General features: G+C 25.7%; 1 long non-coding RNA gene across 1 annotated transcript in view; it reads right to left on the bottom strand.

The window, feature by feature from the left end:
- LOC132931396 (uncharacterized) overlaps positions 1-19,641 on the bottom strand; it is a 45,588-nt gene that overhangs the window by 8,570 nt on the left and 17,377 nt on the right. Inside the window, exons 10-16 of the long non-coding RNA XR_009662578.1 lie at positions 18,358-18,488; positions 14,076-14,264; positions 9,910-10,040; positions 6,849-6,985; positions 5,888-6,017; positions 3,617-3,747; positions 745-875 (exon numbers count right to left, since the gene is read on the bottom strand). This is a non-coding gene — a long non-coding RNA (uncharacterized LOC132931396). The remainder of the gene's footprint in view (positions 1-744; positions 876-3,616; positions 3,748-5,887; positions 6,018-6,848; positions 6,986-9,909; positions 10,041-14,075; positions 14,265-18,357; positions 18,489-19,641) is intronic.

Raw genomic sequence — 19,641 nt, 5'->3', positions numbered from 1 at the left:
TACGAGTCAAAATAATCATATTAAAACATGTCTTATAGTGTTTATGAAGCATCAGCTTAAATGAAATGTATGCAAATTAATAATGGTAAATTAGAATCATTTTCTTAATATAGTGGTCCAGGTTACAAGAGATTAACTTGAGAATTGTGTGTTTTATAAACAGTTAAAAAAATGAATTTTTAATATTCGTCAAAATTATCATACAAAATCATGTTTTATAGTGTTTATGAAGAATCATCTTACATAATATCTATAGAAGTTAATAATAGTAAATTAGAATCATTTTCTTAATATAGTGGTCCAGGTTTCAAGAGATTAACTTGAGAATTGAGTGTTTTATAAACAGTTAAAAAAATGAATTTAAAATACGAGTCAAAATTATCATATAAAATCATGTTTTATAGCGTTATTGAAGTATCAGCTTAAATGAAATGTATGCTAGTTAATAATGGTAAATTAGAATAATTTTCTTAATCTAATGGTCTGACTTTCATGACACTAACTTGAGAATTCACTGTTTTATAAGCAGTTAAAAATATGAATTTAAAATACGAGTCAAAATAATCATATAAAAACATGTTTTATAGTGTTTATGAAGTATCAGCTTATATGATATATATGGAAGTTGGAAATGGTAAATAAGAATCATATACTTAATCTAATGGTCTGGATTTCATGACACTAACTTTTTGTTACACTACTATTAATTGACTATCAATTATATTCAATATCAATTACTCGTACTATGCATAAAACTATTATAATTATCAGGATCGTCCAGTCCATTTTCAACGTAGGATGTTGAAACTTTCCCATGTGGTAGAAATGGTAATTCATGTATCAATATGTCCTGAGTATATCTGGTGTACAGCCATCTAAAAAAAAATAGTAAGTTAAATATGTATAATGGTTGGAGGACAAAATGTCACTACTAGATACCATAAGGAGAACGACAATTTTTATATAACAACTAGTACGTGGACAACACTGAGTAATTCAGAAGTGGAAACTATCAAAACATAAACTAACAGACAAACTTCATTTTTATACAAAATACATGAAAGGAATTTACAACTGAAACTTAAATACAAAAACGAATGTAGAACTGCAAAACATAGATAATAGATGATAATAAATAATAATTATGATAAGCCATAAAAGATAGTACAAATGTACCAGAATGTTTTGTAGAAGGAATTCAAATGTATTATGAGTGTAACTAAAGAATACATTTGTACAACAACTGAAAATCGCTCCTTTTCAATACGAAAAAATGTTAAGTTGTATTATTCGTCAAAATTAACTTATAAAATCATATTTTATAGTTTTTATGAAGTAAAAATATCAGGTAAAATGAAAAAAATGAAAGTTAAAAATTATAAATTAGAATCATTTTCTTGATCTAGTAGTCAAGGATCAAGACAGTTACTTGTGTTAACTTCGGGCATAAAATATGAACAATTCGTTTATAATATCAAAAATCTTAATTAATAAATAACGAGTAGACTCAAAATCTAAGTAAAAACAACGACCCGTTACGATACACAGCAGTACGGTGAACGCCACACAACTATCTAGTTTCTTTCTGAGGCGATTCGGCCGACGGATGTCGTCCCTACTACGGCGACGCTCACGCCCTCTGTTGGTGTATACATTTAATATTTGACTGTTTTATAAGCAGATTAAAAGAGGAATTCATAATATTTCTCAAACTTATCATATAAAAACATGTTTTATAGAATTTATGAAGAATCAGCTAACATAATATCTATAGAAGTTAATAATAGTAAATTAAAATCATTTTCTTAATATAGTGGTCCAGGTTTCAAGAGATTAACTTGAGAATTGTGTGTTTTATAAACAGTTAAAAAAATGAATTTTTAATATTCGTCAAAATTATCATACAAAATCATGTTTTATAGTGTTTATGAAGAATCAGCTTACATAATATCTATAGAAGTTAATAATAGTAAATTAGAATCATTTTCTTAATATAGTGGTCAAGGTTTCAAGAGATTAACTTGAGAATTGAGTTTTTTATAAACAGTTAAAAAAATGAATTTTTAATATTCGTCAAAATTATCATACAAAATCATGTTTTATAGTGTTTATGAAGAATCAGCTTACATAATATCTATAGAAGTTAATAATAGTAAATTAGAATCATTTTCTTAATATAGTGGTCCAGGTTTCAAGAGATTAACTTGAGAATTGAGTTTTTTATAAACAGTTAAAAAAATGAATTTTTAATATTCGTCAAAATTATCATACAAAATCATGTTTTATAGTGTTTATGAAGAATCAGCTTACATAATATCTATAGAAGTTAATAATAGTAAATTAGAATCATTTTCTTAATATAGTGGTCCAGGTTTCAAGAGATTAACTTGAGAATTGTGTGTTTTATAAACAGTTAAAAAAAATTGAATTTTTATTATTCGTCAAAATTATCATAAAAAATCATGTATTATGGTGTTTATGAAGAATCGGCTTACATAATATCTATAGAAGTTAATAATAGTAAATTAGAATCATTTACTTAATCTAATGGTCTGGATTTCATGACACTAAGTTAAGAATTGAGTGTTTTATAAGCAGATAATAATATGAATTTAAAATTCGAGTCAAAATAATCATATAAAAACATGTCTTATAGTGTTTATGAAGCATCAGCTCAAATGAAATGTATGCAAGTTAATAATGGTAACTCTTATGAAAGAAAATTACAAGTCAAAGGTGTTAACTAAAATTTTATTCAGATTATTAACGAATCTCAATTGTTTCACTGCCATTAATTTACTATCAATTATATTCAATAACCCTTACACGCACATTACATAAACCCAATATTATTAGCAGTATCTTCTAGTCCATTTTCAGCATAGGATGTTGATACTTTCTTAAGTGGTAGAAATGTGAATTCATGTATCTGCATGCCTTGAGTGATCTGACATACGTCAATCTGAAAAATTGTAGTAAGTTAATAATGTATAATTGTTAAAGAATAACTTGAGCATTTAGTATTTTATAAGCAGTTAAAAATATGAATATAAAATACGAGTCAAAATAATCATATTAAAACATGTCTTATAGTGTTTATGAAGCATCAGCTTAAATGAAATGTATGCAAATTAATAATGGTAAATTAGAATCATTTTCTTAATATAGTGGTCCAGGTTACAAGAGATTAACTTGAGAATTGTGTGTTTTATAAACAGTTAAAAAAATGAATTTAAAATACGAGTCAAAATTATCATATAAAATCATGTTTTATAGCGTTATTGAAGTATCAGCTTAAATGAAATGTATGCTAGTTAATAATGGTAAATTAGAATAATTTTCTTAATCTAATGGTCTGACTTTCATGACACTAACTTGAGAATTCACTGTTTTATAAGCAGTTAAAAATATGAATTTAAAATACGAGTCAAAATAATCATATAAAAACATGTTTTATAGTGTTTATGAAGTATCAGCTTATATGATATATATGGAAGTTGGAAATGGTAAATAAGAATCATATACTTAATCTAATGGTCTGGATTTCATGACACTAACTTTTTGTTACACTACTATTAATTGACTATCAATTATATTCAATATCAATTACTCGTACTATGCATAAAACTATTATAATTATCAGGATCGTCCAGTCCATTTTCAACGTAGGATGTTGAAACTTTCCCATGTGGTAGAAATGGTAATTCATGTATCAATATGTCCTGAGTATATCTGGTGTACAGCCATCTAAAAAAAAATAGTAAGTTAAATATGTATAATGGTTGGAGGACAAAATGTCACTACTAGATACCATAAGGAGAACGACAATTTTTATATAACAACTAGTACGTGGACAACACTGAGTAATTCAGAAGTGGAAACTATCAAAACATAAACTAACAGACAAACTTCATTTTTATACAAAATACATGAAAGGAATTTACAACTGAAACTTAAATACAAAAACGAATGTAGAACTGCAAAACATAGATAATAGATGATAATAAATAATAATTATGATAAGCCATAAAAGATAGTACAAATGTACCAGAATGTTTTGTAGAAGGAATTCAAATGTATTATGAGTGTAACTAAAGAATACATTTGTACAACAACTGAAAATCGCTCCTTTTCAATACGAAAAAATGTTAAGTTGTATTATTCGTCAAAATTAACTTATAAAATCATATTTTATAGTTTTTATGAAGTAAAAATATCAGGTAAAATGAAAAAAATGAAAGTTAAAAATTATAAATTAGAATCATTTTCTTGATCTAGTAGTCAAGGATCAAGACAGTTACTTGTGTTAACTTCGGGCATAATATATGAACAATTCGTTTATAATATCAAAAATCTTAATTAATAAATAACGAGTAGACTCAAAATCTAAGTAAAAACAACGACCCGTTACGATACACAGCAGTACGGTGAACGCCACACAACTATCTAGTTTCTTTCTGAGGCGATTCGGCCGACGGATGTCGTCCCTACTACGGCGACGCTCACGCCCTCTGTTGGTGTATACATTTAATATTTGACTGTTTTATAAGCAGATTAAAAGAGGAATTCATAATATTTCTCAAACTTATCATATAAAAACATGTTTTATAGAATTTATGAAGAATCAGCTAACATAATATCTATAGAAGTTAATAATAGTAAATTAAAATCATTTTCTTAATATAGTGGTCCAGGTTTCAAGAGATTAACTTGAGAATTGTGTGTTTTATAAACAGTTAAAAAAATGAATTTTTAATATTCGTCAAAATTATCATACAAAATCATGTTTTATAGTGTTTATGAAGAATCAGCTTACATAATATCTATAGAAGTTAATAATAGTAAATTAGAATCATTTTCTTAATATAGTGGTCAAGGTTTCAAGAGATTAACTTGAGAATTGAGTTTTTTATAAACAGTTAAAAAAATGAATTTTTAATATTCGTCAAAATTATCATACAAAATCATGTTTTATAGTGTTTATGAAGAATCAGCTTACATAATATCTATAGAAGTTAATAATAGTAAATTAGAATCATTTTCTTAATATAGTGGTCCAGGTTTCAAGAGATTAACTTGAGAATTGAGTTTTTTATAAACAGTTAAAAAAATGAATTTTTAATATTCGTCAAAATTATCATACAAAATCATGTTTTATAGTGTTTATGAAGAATCAGCTTACATAATATCTATAGAAGTTAATAATAGTAAATTAGAATCATTTTCTTAATATAGTGGTCCAGGTTTCAAGAGATTAACTTGAGAATTGAGTTTTTTATAAACAGTTAAAAAAATGAATTTTTAATATTCGTCAAAATTATCATACAAAATCATGTTTTATAGTGTTTATGAAGAATCAGCTTACATAATATCTATAGAAGTTAATAATAGTAAATTAGAATCATTTTCTTAATATAGTGGTCCAGGTTTCAAGAGATTAACTTGAGAATTGTGTGTTTTATAAACAGTTAAAAAAAATTGAATTTTTATTATTCGTCAAAATTATCATAAAAAATCATGTATTATGGTGTTTATGAAGAATCGGCTTACATAATATCTATAGAAGTTAATAATAGTAAATTAGAATCATTTACTTAATCTAATGGTCTGGATTTCATGACACTAAGTTAAGAATTGAGTGTTTTATAAGCAGATAATAATATGAATTTAAAATTCGAGTCAAAATAATCATATAAAAACATGTCTTATAGTGTTTATGAAGCATCAGCTCAAATGAAATGTATGCAAGTTAATAATGGTAACTCTTATGAAAGAAAATTACAAGTCAAAGGTGTTAACTAAAATTTTATTCAGATTATTAACGAATCTCAATTGTTTCACTGCCATTAATTTACTATCAATTATATTCAATAACCCTTACACGCACATTACATAAACCCAATATTATTAGCAGTATCTTCTAGTCCATTTTCAGCATAGGATGTTGATACTTTCTTAAGTGGTAGAAATGTGAATTCATGTATCTGCATGCCTTGAGTGATCTGACATACGTCAATCTGAAAAATTGTAGTAAGTTAATAATGTATAATTGTTAAAGAATAACTTGAGCATTTAGTATTTTATAAGCAGTTAAAAATATGAATATAAAATACGAGTCAAAATAATCATATTAAAACATGTCTTATAGTGTTTATGAAGCATCAGCTTAAATGAAATGTATGCAAATTAATAATGGTAAATTAGAATCATTTTCTTAATATAGTGGTCCAGGTTACAAGAGATTAACTTGAGAATTGTGTGTTTTATAAACAGTTAAAAAAATGAATTTTTAATATTCGTCAAAATTATCATACAAAATCATGTTTTATAGTGTTTATGAAGAATCATCTTACATAATATCTATAGAAGTTAATAATAGTAAATTAGAATCATTTTCTTAATATAGTGGTCCAGGTTTCAAGAGATTAACTTGAGAATTGAGTGTTTTATAAACAGTTAAAAAAATGAATTTAAAATACGAGTCAAAATTATCATATAAAATCATGTTTTATAGCGTTATTGAAGTATCAGCTTAAATGAAATGTATGCTAGTTAATAATGGTAAATTAGAATAATTTTCTTAATCTAATGGTCTGACTTTCATGACACTAACTTGAGAATTCACTGTTTTATAAGCAGTTAAAAATATGAATTTAAAATACGAGTCAAAATAATCATATAAAAACATGTTTTATAGTGTTTATGAAGTATCAGCTTATATGATATATATGGAAGTTGGAAATGGTAAATAAGAATCATATACTTAATCTAATGGTCTGGATTTCATGACACTAACTTTTTGTTACACTACTATTAATTGACTATCAATTATATTCAATATCAATTACTCGTGCTATGCATAAAACTATTATAATTATCAGGATCGTCCAGTCCATTTTCAACGTAGGATGTTGAAACTTTCCCATGTGGTAGAAATGGTAATTCATGTATCAATATGTCCTGAGTATATCTGGTGTACAGCCATCTAAAAAAAAATAGTAAGTTAAATATGTATAATGGTTGGAGGACAAAATGTCACTACTAGATACCATAAGGAGAACGACAATTTTTATATAACAACTAGTACGTGGACAACACTGAGTAATTCAGAAGTGGAAACTATCAAAACATAAACTAACAGACAAACTTCATTTTTATACAAAATACATGAAAGGAATTTACAACTGAAACTTAAATACAAAAACGAATGTAGAACTGCAAAACATAGATAATAGATGATAATAAATAATAATTATGATAAGCCATAAAAGATAGTACAAATGTACCAGAATGTTTTGTAGAAGGAATTCAAATGTATTATGAGTGTAACTAAAGAATACATTTGTACAACAACTGAAAATCGCTCCTTTTCAATACGAAAAAATGTTAAGTTGTATTATTCGTCAAAATTAACTTATAAAATCATATTTTATAGTTTTTATGAAGTAAAAATATCAGGTAAAATGAAAAAAATGAAAGTTAAAAATTATAAATTAGAATCATTTTCTTGATCTAGTAGTCAAGGATCAAGACAGTTACTTGTGTTAACTTCGGGCATAAAATATGAACAATTCGTTTATAATATCAAAAATCTTAATTAATAAATAACGAGTAGACTCAAAATCTAAGTAAAAACAACGACCCGTTACGATACACAGCAGTACGGTGAACGCCACACAACTATCTAGTTTCTTTCTGAGGCGATTCGGCCGACGGATGTCGTCCCTACTACGGCGACGCTCACGCCCTCTGTTGGTGTATACATTTAATATTTGACTGTTTTATAAGCAGATTAAAAGAGGAATTCATAATATTTCTCAAACTTATCATATAAAAACATGTTTTATAGAATTTATGAAGAATCAGCTAACATAATATCTATAGAAGTTAATAATAGTAAATTAAAATCATTTTCTTAATATAGTGGTCCAGGTTTCAAGAGATTAACTTGAGAATTGTGTGTTTTATAAACAGTTAAAAAAATGAATTTTTAATATTCGTCAAAATTATCATACAAAATCATGTTTTATAGTGTTTATGAAGAATCAGCTTACATAATATCTATAGAAGTTAATAATAGTAAATTAGAATCATTTTCTTAATATAGTGGTCAAGGTTTCAAGAGATTAACTTGAGAATTGAGTTTTTTATAAACAGTTAAAAAAATGAATTTTTAATATTCGTCAAAATTATCATACAAAATCATGTTTTATAGTGTTTATGAAGAATCAGCTTACATAATATCTATAGAAGTTAATAATAGTAAATTAGAATCATTTTCTTAATATAGTGGTCCAGGTTTCAAGAGATTAACTTGAGAATTGAGTTTTTTATAAACAGTTAAAAAAATGAATTTTTAATATTCGTCAAAATTATCATACAAAATCATGTTTTATAGTGTTTATGAAGAATCAGCTTACATAATATCTATAGAAGTTAATAATAGTAAATTAGAATCATTTTCTTAATATAGTGGTCCAGGTTTCAAGAGATTAACTTGAGAATTGTGTGTTTTATAAACAGTTAAAAAAAATTGAATTTTTATTATTCGTCAAAATTATCATAAAAAATCATGTATTATGGTGTTTATGAAGAATCGGCTTACATAATATCTATAGAAGTTAATAATAGTAAATTAGAATCATTTACTTAATCTAATGGTCTGGATTTCATGACACTAAGTTAAGAATTGAGTGTTTTATAAGCAGATAATAATATGAATTTAAAATTCGAGTCAAAATAATCATATAAAAACATGTCTTATAGTGTTTATGAAGCATCAGCTCAAATGAAATGTATGCAAGTTAATAATGGTAACTCTTATGAAAGAAAATTACAAGTCAAAGGTGTTAACTAAAATTTTATTCAGATTATTAACGAATCTCAATTGTTTCACTGCCATTAATTTACTATCAATTATATTCAATAACCCTTACACGCACATTACATAAACCCAATATTATTAGCAGTATCTTCTAGTCCATTTTCAGCATAGGATGTTGATACTTTCTTAAGTGGTAGAAATGTGAATTCATGTATCTGCATGCCTTGAGTGATCTGACATACGTCAATCTGAAAAATTGTAGTAAGTTAATAATGTATAATTGTTAAAGAATAACTTGAGCATTTAGTATTTTATAAGCAGTTAAAAATATGAATATAAAATACGAGTCAAAATAATCATATTAAAACATGTCTTATAGTGTTTATGAAGCATCAGCTTAAATGAAATGTATGCAAATTAATAATGGTAAATTAGAATCATTTTCTTAATATAGTGGTCCAGGTTACAAGAGATTAACTTGAGAATTGTGTGTTTTATAAACAGTTAAAAAAATGAATTTTTAATATTCGTCAAAATTATCATACAAAATCATGTTTTATAGTGTTTATGAAGAATCATCTTACATAATATCTATAGAAGTTAATAATAGTAAATTAGAATCATTTTCTTAATATAGTGGTCCAGGTTTCAAGAGATTAACTTGAGAATTGAGTGTTTTATAAACAGTTAAAAAAATGAATTTAAAATACGAGTCAAAATTATCATATAAAATCATGTTTTATAGCGTTATTGAAGTATCAGCTTAAATGAAATGTATGCTAGTTAATAATGGTAAATTAGAATAATTTTCTTAATCTAATGGTCTGACTTTCATGACACTAACTTGAGAATTCACTGTTTTATAAGCAGTTAAAAATATGAATTTAAAATACGAGTCAAAATAATCATATAAAAACATGTTTTATAGTGTTTATGAAGTATCAGCTTATATGATATATATGGAAGTTGGAAATGGTAAATAAGAATCATATACTTAATCTAATGGTCTGGATTTCATGACACTAACTTTTTGTTACACTACTATTAATTGACTATCAATTATATTCAATATCAATTACTCGTACTATGCATAAAACTATTATAATTATCAGGATCGTCCAGTCCATTTTCAACGTAGGATGTTGAAACTTTCCCATGTGGTAGAAATGGTAATTCATGTATCAATATGTCCTGAGTATATCTGGTGTACAGCCATCTAAAAAAAAATAGTAAGTTAAATATGTATAATGGTTGGAGGACAAAATGTCACTACTAGATACCATAAGGAGAACGACAATTTTTATATAACAACTAGTACGTGGACAACACTGAGTAATTCAGAAGTGGAAACTATCAAAACATAAACTAACAGACAAACTTCATTTTTATACAAAATACATGAAAGGAATTTACAACTGAAACTTAAATACAAAAACGAATGTAGAACTGCAAAACATAGATAATAGATGATAATAAATAATAATTATGATAAGCCATAAAAGATAGTACAAATGTACCAGAATGTTTTGTAGAAGGAATTCAAATGTATTATGAGTGTAACTAAAGAATACATTTGTACAACAACTGAAAATCGCTCCTTTTCAATACGAAAAAATGTTAAGTTGTATTATTCGTCAAAATTAACTTATAAAATCATATTTTATAGTTTTTATGAAGTAAAAATATCAGGTAAAATGAAAAAAATGAAAGTTAAAAATTATAAATTAGAATCATTTTCTTGATCTAGTAGTCAAGGATCAAGACAGTTACTTGTGTTAACTTCGGGCATAAAATATGAACAATTCGTTTATAATATCAAAAATCTTAATTAATAAATAACGAGTAGACTCAAAATCTAAGTAAAAACAACGACCCGTTACGATACACAGCAGTACGGTGAACGCCACACAACTATCTAGTTTCTTTCTGAGGCGATTCGGCCGACGGATGTCGTCCCTACTACGGCGACGCTCACGCCCTCTGTTGGTGTATACATTTAATATTTGACTGTTTTATAAGCAGATTAAAAGAGGAATTCATAATATTTCTCAAACTTATCATATAAAAACATGTTTTATAGAATTTATGAAGAATCAGCTAACATAATATCTATAGAAGTTAATAATAGTAAATTAAAATCATTTTCTTAATATAGTGGTCCAGGTTTCAAGAGATTAACTTGAGAATTGTGTGTTTTATAAACAGTTAAAAAAATGAATTTTTAATATTCGTCAAAATTATCATACAAAATCATGTTTTATAGTGTTTATGAAGAATCAGCTTACATAATATCTATAGAAGTTAATAATAGTAAATTAGAATCATTTTCTTAATATAGTGGTCAAGGTTTCAAGAGATTAACTTGAGAATTGAGTTTTTTATAAACAGTTAAAAAAATGAATTTTTAATATTCGTCAAAATTATCATACAAAATCATGTTTTATAGTGTTTATGAAGAATCAGCTTACATAATATCTATAGAAGTTAATAATAGTAAATTAGAATCATTTTCTTAATATAGTGGTCCAGGTTTCAAGAGATTAACTTGAGAATTGAGTTTTTTATAAACAGTTAAAAAAATGAATTTTTAATATTCGTCAAAATTATCATACAAAATCATGTTTTATAGTGTTTATGAAGAATCAGCTTACATAATATCTATAGAAGTTAATAATAGTAAATTAGAATCATTTTCTTAATATAGTGGTCCAGGTTTCAAGAGATTAACTTGAGAATTGTGTGTTTTATAAACAGTTAAAAAAAATTGAATTTTTATTATTCGTCAAAATTATCATAAAAAATCATGTATTATGGTGTTTATGAAGAATCGGCTTACATAATATCTATAGAAGTTAATAATAGTAAATTAGAATCATTTACTTAATCTAATGGTCTGGATTTCATGACACTAAGTTAAGAATTGAGTGTTTTATAAGCAGATAATAATATGAATTTAAAATTCGAGTCAAAATAATCATATAAAAACATGTCTTATAGTGTTTATGAAGCATCAGCTCAAATGAAATGTATGCAAGTTAATAATGGTAACTCTTATGAAAGAAAATTACAAGTCAAAGGTGTTAACTAAAATTTTATTCAGATTATTAACGAATCTCAATTGTTTCACTGCCATTAATTTACTATCAATTATATTCAATAACCCTTACACGCACATTACATAAACCCAATATTATTAGCAGTATCTTCTAGTCCATTTTCAGCATAGGATGTTGATACTTTCTTAAGTGGTAGAAATGTGAATTCATGTATCTGCATGCCTTGAGTGATCTGACATACGTCAATCTGAAAAATTGTAGTAAGTTAATAATGTATAATTGTTAAAGAATAACTTGAGCATTTAGTATTTTATAAGCAGTTAAAAATATGAATATAAAATACGAGTCAAAATAATCATATTAAAACATGTCTTATAGTGTTTATGAAGCATCAGCTTAAATGAAATGTATGCAAATTAATAATGGTAAATTAGAATCATTTTCTTAATATAGTGGTCCAGGTTACAAGAGATTAACTTGAGAATTGTGTGTTTTATAAACAGTTAAAAAAATGAATTTTTAATATTCGTCAAAATTATCATACAAAATCATGTTTTATAGTGTTTATGAAGAATCATCTTACATAATATCTATAGAAGTTAATAATAGTAAATTAGAATCATTTTCTTAATATAGTGGTCCAGGTTTCAAGAGATTAACTTGAGAATTGAGTGTTTTATAAACAGTTAAAAAAATGAATTTAAAATACGAGTCAAAATTATCATATAAAATCATGTTTTATAGCGTTATTGAAGTATCAGCTTAAATGAAATGTATGCTAGTTAATAATGGTAAATTAGAATAATTTTCTTAATCTAATGGTCTGACTTTCATGACACTAACTTGAGAATTCACTGTTTTATAAGCAGTTAATAATATGAATTTAAAATACGAGTCAAAATAATCATATAAAAACATGTTTTATAGTGTTTATGAAGTATCAGCTTATATGATATATATGGAAGTTGGAAATGGTAAATAAGAATCATATACTTAATCTAATGGTCTGGATTTCATGACACTAAGTTAAGAATTGAGTGTTTTATAAGCAGATAATAATATGAATTTAAAATTCGAGTCAAAATAATCATATAAAAACATGTCTTATAGTGTTTATGAAGCATCAGCTCAAATGAAATGTATGCAAGTTAATAATGGTAACTCTTATGAAAGAAAATTACAAGTCAAAGGTGTTAACTAAAATTTTATTCAGATTATTAACGAATCTCAATTGTTTCACTGCCATTAATTTACTATCAATTATATTCAATAACCCTTACACGCACATTACATAAACCCAATATTATTAGCAGTATCTTCTAGTCCATTTTCAGCATAGGATGTTGATACTTTCTTAAGTGGTAGAAATGTGAATTCATGTATCTGCATGCCTTGAGTGATCTGACATACGTCAATCTGAAAAATTGTAGTAAGTTAATAATGTATAATTGTTAAAGAATAACTTGAGCATTTAGTATTTTATAAGCAGTTAAAAATATGAATATAAAATACGAGTCAAAATAATCATATTAAAACATGTCTTATAGTGTTTATGAAGCATCAGCTTAAATGAAATGTATGCAAATTAATAATGGTAAATTAGAATCATTTTCTTAATATAGTGGTCCAGGTTACAAGAGATTAACTTGAGAATTGTGTGTTTTATAAACAGTTAAAAAAATGAATTTTTAATATTCGTCAAAATTATCATACAAAATCATGTTTTATAGTGTTTATGAAGAATCATCTTACATAATATCTATAGAAGTTAATAATAGTAAATTAGAATCATTTTCTTAATATAGTGGTCCAGGTTTCAAGAGATTAACTTGAGAATTGAGTGTTTTATAAACAGTTAAAAAAATGAATTTAAAATACGAGTCAAAATTATCATATAAAATCATGTTTTATAGCGTTATTGAAGTATCAGCTTAAATGAAATGTATGCTAGTTAATAATGGTAAATTAGAATAATTTTCTTAATCTAATGGTCTGACTTTCATGACACTAACTTGAGAATTCACTGTTTTATAAGCAGTTAAAAATATGAATTTAAAATACGAGTCAAAATAATCATATAAAAACATGTTTTATAGTGTTTATGAAGTATCAGCTTATATGATATATATGGAAGTTGGAAATGGTAAATAAGAATCATATACTTAATCTAATGGTCTGGATTTCATGACACTAACTTTTTGTTACACTACTATTAATTGACTATCAATTATATTCAATATCAATTACTCGTACTATGCATAAAACTATTATAATTATCAGGATCGTCCAGTCCATTTTCAACGTAGGATGTTGAAACTTTCCCATGTGGTAGAAATGGTAATTCATGTATCAATATGTCCTGAGTATATCTGGTGTACAGCCATCTAAAAAAAAATAGTAAGTTAAATATGTATAATGGTTGGAGGACAAAATGTCACTACTAGATACCATAAGGAGAACGACAATTTTTATATAACAACTAGTACGTGGACAACACTGAGTAATTCAGAAGTGGAAACTATCAAAACATAAACTAACAGACAAACTTCATTTTTATACAAAATACATGAAAGGAATTTACAACTGAAACTTAAATACAAAAACGAATGTAGAACTGCAAAACATAGATAATAGATGATAATAAATAATAATTATGATAAGCCATAAAAGATAGTACAAATGTACCAGAATGTTTTGTAGAAGGAATTCAAATGTATTATGAGTGTAACTAAAGAATACATTTGTACAACAACTGAAAATCGCTCCTTTTCAATACGAAAAAATGTTAAGTTGTATTATTCGTCAAAATTAACTTATAAAATCATATTTTATAGTTTTTATGAAGTAAAAATATCAGGTAAAATGAAAAAAATGAAAGTTAAAAATTATAAATTAGAATCATTTTCTTGATCTAGTAGTCAAGGATCAAGACAGTTACTTGTGTTAACTTCGGGCATAAAATATGAACAATTCGTTTATAATATCAAAAATCTTAATTAATAAATAACGAGTAGACTCAAAATCTAAGTAAAAACAACGACCCGTTACGATACACAGCAGTACGGTGAACGCCACACAACTATCTAGTTTCTTTCTGAGGCGATTCGGCCGACGGATGTCGTCCCTACTACGGCGACGCTCACGCCCTCTGTTGGTGTATACATTTAATATTTGACTGTTTTATAAGCAGATTAAAAGAGGAATTCATAATATTTCTCAAACTTATCATATAAAAACATGTTTTATAGAATTTATGAAGAATCAGCTAACATAATATCTATAGAAGTTAATAATAGTAAATTAAAATCATTTTCTTAATATAGTGGTCCAGGTTTCAAGAGATTAACTTGAGAATTGTGTGTTTTATAAACAGTTAAAAAAATGAATTTTTAATATTCGTCAAAATTATCATACAAAATCATGTTTTATAGTGTTTATGAAGAATCAGCTTACATAATATCTATAGAAGTTAATAATAGTAAATTAGAATCATTTTCTTAATATAGTGGTCAAGGTTTCAAGAGATTAACTTGAGAATTGAGTTTTTTATAAACAGTTAAAAAAATGAATTTTTAATATTCGTCAAAATTATCATACAAAATCATGTTTTATAGTGTTTATGAAGAATCAGCTTACATAATATCTATAGAAGTTAATAATAGTAAATTAGAATCATTTTCTTAATATAGTGGTCCAGGTTTCAAGAGATTAACTTGAGAATTGAGTTTTTTATAAACAGTTAAAAAAATGAATTTTTAATATTCGTCAAAATTATCATACAAAATCATGTTTTATAGTGTTTATGAAGAATCAGCTTACATAATATCTATAGAAGTTAATAATAGTAAATTAGAATCATTTTCTTAATATAGTGGTCCAGGTTTCAAGAGATTAACTTGAGAATTGTGTGTTTTATAAACAGTTAAAAAAAATTGAATTTTTATTATTCGTCAAAATTATCATAAAAAATCATGTATTATGGTGTTTATGAAGAATCGGCTTACATAATATCTATAGAAGTTAATAATAGTAAATTAGAATCATTTACTTAATCTAATGGTCTGGATTTCATGACACTAAGTTAAGAATTGAGTGTTTTATAAGCAGATAATAATATGAATTTAAAATTCGAGTCAAAATAATCATATAAAAACATGTCTTATAGTGTTTATGAAGCATCAGCTCAAATGAAATGTATGCAAGTTAATAATGGTAACTCTTATGAAAGAAAATTACAAGTCAAAGGTGTTAACTAAAATTTTATTCAGATTATTAACGAATCTCAATTGTTTCACTGCCATTAATTTACTATCAATTATATTCAATAACCCTTACACGCACATTACATAAACCCAATATTATTAGCAGTATCTTCTAGTCCATTTTCAGCATAGGATGTTGATACTTTCTTAAGTGGTAGAAATGTGAATTCATGTATCTGCATGCCTTGAGTGATCTGACATACGTCAATCTGAAAAATTGTAGTAAGTTAATAATGTATAATTGTTAAAGAATAACTTGAGCATTTAGTATTTTATAAGCAGTTAAAAATATGAATATAAAATACGAGTCAAAATAATCATATTAAAACATGTCTTATAGTGTTTATGAAGCATCAGCTTAAATGAAATGTATGCAAATTAATAATGGTAAATTAGAATCATTTTCTTAATATAGTGGTCCAGGTTACAAGAGATTAACTTGAGAATTGTGTGTTTTATAAACAGTTAAAAAAATGAATTTTTAATATTCGTCAAAATTATCATACAAAATCATGTTTTATAGTGTTTATGAAGAATCATCTTACATAATATCTATAGAAGTTAATAATAGTAAATTAGAATCATTTTCTTAATATAGTGGTCCAGGTTTCAAGAGATTAACTTGAGAATTGAGTGTTTTATAAACAGTTAAAAAAATGAATTTAAAATACGAGTCAAAATTATCATATAAAATCATGTTTTATAGCGTTATTGAAGTATCAGCTTAAATGAAATGTATGCTAGTTAATAATGGTAAATTAGAATAATTTTCTTAATCTAATGGTCTGACTTTCATGACACTAACTTGAGAATTCACTGTTTTATAAGCAGTTAATAATATGAATTTAAAATACGAGTCAAAATAATCATATAAAAACATGTTTTATAGTGTTTATGAAGTATCAGCTTATATGATATATATGGAAGTTGGAAATGGTAAATAAGAATCATATACTTAATCTAATGGTCTGGATTTCATGACACTAAGTTAAGAATTGAGTGTTTTATAAGCAGATAATAATATGAATTTAAAATTCGAGTCAAAATAATCATATAAAAACATGTCTTATAGTGTTTATGAAGCATCAGCTCAAATGAAATGTATGCAAGTTAATAATGGTAACTCTTATGAAAGAAAATTACAAGTCAAAGGTGTTAACTAAAATTTTATTCAGATTATTAACGAATCTCAATTGTTTCACTGCCATTAATTTACTATCAATTATATTCAATAACCCTTACACGCACATTACATAAACCCAATATTATTAGCAGTATCTTCTAGTCCATTTTCAGCATAGGATGTTGATACTTTCTTAAGTGGTAGAAATGTGAATTCATGTATCTGCATGCCTTGAGTGATCTGACATACGTCAATCTGAAAAATTGTAGTAAGTTAATAATGTATAATTGTTAAAGAATAACTTGAGCATTTAGTATTTTATAAGCAGTTAAAAATATGAATATAAAATACGAGTCAAAATAATCATATTAAAACATGTCTTATAGTGTTTATGAAGCATCAGCTTAAATGAAATGTATGCAAATTAATAATGGTAAATTAGAATCATTTTCTTAATATAGTGGTCCAGGTTACAAGAGATTAACTTGAGAATTGTGTGTTTTATAAACAGTTAAAAAAATGAATTTTTAATATTCGTCAAAATTATCATACAAAATCATGTTTTATAGTGTTTATGAAGAATCATCTTACATAATATCTATAGAAGTTAATAATAGTAAATTAGAATCATTTTCTTAATATAGTGGTCCAGGTTTCAAGAGATTAACTTGAGAATTGAGTGTTTTATAAACAGTTAAAAAAATGAATTTAAAATACGAGTCAAAATTATCATATAAAATCATGTTTTATAGCGTTATTGAAGTATCAGCTTAAATGAAATGTATGCTAGTTAATAATGGTAAATTAGAATAATTTTCTTAATCTAATGGTCTGACTTTCATGACACTAACTTGAGAATTCACTGTTTTATAAGCAGTTAAAAATATGAATTTAAAATACGAGTCAAAATAATCATATAAAAACATGTTTTATAGTGTTTATGAAGTATCAGCTTATATGATATATATGGAAGTTGGAAATGGTAAATAAGAATCATATACTTAATCTAATGGTCTGGATTTCATGACACTAACTTTTTGTTACACTACTATTAATTGACTATCAATTATATTCAATATCAATTACTCGTACTATGCATAAAACTATTATAATTATCAGGATCGTCCAGTCCATTTTCAACGTAGGATGTTGAAACTTTCCCATGTGGTAGAAATGGTAATTCATGTATCAATATGTCCTGAGTATATCTGGTGTACAGCCATCTAAAAAAAAATAGTAAGTTAAATATGTATAATGGTTGGAGGACAAAATGTCACTACTAGATACCATAAGGAGAACGACAATTTTTATATAACAACTAGTACGTGGACAACACTGAGTAATTCAGAAGTGGAAACTATCAAAACATAAACTAACAGACAAACTTCATTTTTATACAAAATACATGAAAGGAATTTACAACTGAAACTTAAATACAAAAACGAATGTAGAACTGCAAAACATAGATAATAGATGATAATAAATAATAATTATGATAAGCCATAAAAGATAGTACAAATGTACCAGAATGTTTTGTAGAAGGAATTCAAATGTATTATGAGTGTAACTAAAGAATACATTTGTACAACAACTGAAAATCGCTCCTTTTCAATACGAAAAAATGTTAAGTTGTATTATTCGTCAAAATTAACTTATAAAATCATATTTTATAGTTTTTATGAAGTAAAAATATCAGGTAAAATGAAAAAAATGAAAGTTAAAAATTATAAATTAGAATCATTTTCTTGATCTAGTAGTCAAGGATCAAGACAGTTACTTGTGTTAACTTCGGGCATAAAATATGAACAATTCGTTTATAATATCAAAAATCTTAATTAATAAATAACGAGTAGACTCAAAATCTAAGTAAAAACAACGACCCGTTACGATACACAGCAGTACGGTGAACGCCACACAACTATCTAGTTTCTTTCTGAGGCGATTCGGCCGACGGATGTCGTCCCTACTACGGCGACGCTCACGCCCTCTGTTGGTGTATACATTTAATATTTGACTGTTTTATAAGCAGATTAAAAGAGGAATTCATAATATTTCTCAAACTTATCATATAAAAACATGTTTTATAGAATTTATGAAGAATCAGCTAACATAATATCTATAGAAGTTAATAATAGTAAATTAAAATCATTTTCTTAATATAGTGGTCCAGGTTTCAAGAGATTAACTTGAGAATTGTGTGTTTTATAAACAGTTAAAAAAATGAATTTTTAATATTCGTCAAAATTATCATACAAAATCATGTTTTATAGTGTTTATGAAGAATCAGCTTACATAATATCTATAGAAGTTAATAATAGTAAATTAGAATCATTTTCTTAATATAGTGGTCAAGGTTTCAAGAGATTAACTTGAGAA

Source organism: Rhopalosiphum padi, unplaced genomic scaffold (assembly GCF_020882245.1).
Source record: "Rhopalosiphum padi isolate XX-2018 unplaced genomic scaffold, ASM2088224v1 scaffold1, whole genome shotgun sequence".
Lineage (NCBI taxonomy): Eukaryota > Metazoa > Arthropoda > Insecta > Hemiptera > Aphididae > Rhopalosiphum > Rhopalosiphum padi.
The sequence above is the reverse complement of the archived record's forward strand: the minus strand, read 5'-3'. Positions and strand labels throughout refer to the sequence as shown.